The following is a 1,803-nucleotide window of genomic DNA, read 5'->3' as shown; positions in this document are numbered from 1 at the left end:
TTTATAGTAGAACATTATAGAATAAAACAAAAAAAAAATAAAGAGCTTCGAGACAATAAAGACTGAGAAAATTGACTCAAGAACAAATTTCATTACTAAGCTCCGTTGTAAAATTTGGACCTAAACATTAAAGTAAGAAGTGATGGGAACGATGGAAACTTATATATTAGATGAAATCTCAAAGAATCCCACGATTCAATATATTAAATTTAAAAATACATGTCTATTTTATTAATTAATGAAAATTGTATCTTACCTCAAATTCAAATTTTTTATTTTTGAATCCTTTTATTCAAATTCGCGAGGAGCCAGATGAGAAGAAATTCTCACGTCTGGTTCTGTAGTAGAGATGTAATTCAGAAAGAACCATCAACTATAACCCCAAAAGAACCAGATTCCGTAAACAACATAGAGGAAGAATGAAAGGAATATCTTATCGAGGGAATCGTATATGTTTCGGTAAATTTGCTCTTCAGGCACTTGAACCCGCTTGGATCACATCTAGACAGATAGAAGCAGGTCGACGAGCAATGACACGAAATGTACGCCGTGGTGGAAAAATATGGGTACGTATATTTCCAGACAAACCGATTACAGCGAGACCTGCCGAGACACGTATGGGTTCGGGGAAAGGATCTCCCGAATATTGGGTAGCTGTTGTTAAACCGGGTCGAATACTTTATGAAATGGGTGGAGTAACAGAACATATAGCTAGAAGGGCTATTTCAATAGCAGCATCCAAAATGCCTATACGGACTCAATTCATTATTTCGAGATAAAGGATAAATAAAGTAGAACCAATAGAAATGAGTCTTGGAAAATTGCAATTTTTTTATTTTAGACAAAGAATATTTCTTTTTTTCTTCGTCCTTTGCATTGAAAGAACAGATTTCAAAATGATATGATTCAACCTCAAACCCATTTAAATGTAGCAGATAACAGCGGGGCTCGAGAATTGATGTGTATTCGAATCATAGGAGCTAGCAATCGTCGATATGCTCATATTGGTGATGTTATTGTTGCTGTGATCAAAGAAGCAGTACCAAATATGCCCCTAGAAAGGTCAGAAGTCGTCAGAGCTGTAATTGTGCGTACCTGTAAAGAACTCAAACGTGACAATGGTATGATAATACGATATGATGACAACGCTGCAGTTGTTATTGACCAAGAAGGAAATCCAAAAGGAACTCGAATTTTTGGCGCGATCGCCCGGGAGTTGAGACAATTAAATTTTACTAAAATAGTCTCATTAGATAGGCATTGCAATGCGACGAGCTTTGCTTGGAGAAATAGAAGGAACATGTATCACACGTGTAAAATCTGAGAAAGTCGCACATGAATATTCTACCATAGCGGGTATTCAAGAATCGGTACATGAAATCTTAATGAATTTGAAAGAAATTGTATTCAGAAGTAATCTATATGGAACTTGTGATGCATCTATTTGTGTCAGGGGTCCTGGATATGTAACTGCTCAAGATATCGTCTTACCGCCTTATGTAGAAATCGTTGATAATACACAACATATAGCTAGATTGATGGAACCAATCAATTTGTGTATTAGATTAGAAATCGAGAGAAATCGAGGATATCTTATAAAAACGCCACAGAACTTTCAAGATGGAAGTTATCCTATAGATGCTGTATTTATGCCTATTCGAAATGCGAATTATAGTATTCATTCTTATGGGAATGGGAATGAAAAACAAGAGATACTTTTTCTCGAAATATGGACAAACGGAAGTTTAACTCCGAAAGAAGCACTTCATCAAGCCTCCCGCAATTTGATTGATTTATTTATTC

This window comes from Coffea arabica, chromosome 2e (assembly GCF_036785885.1).
Source record: "Coffea arabica cultivar ET-39 chromosome 2e, Coffea Arabica ET-39 HiFi, whole genome shotgun sequence".
NCBI lineage: Eukaryota > Viridiplantae > Streptophyta > Magnoliopsida > Gentianales > Rubiaceae > Coffea > Coffea arabica.
This window is presented reverse-complemented; position numbering follows the sequence as displayed.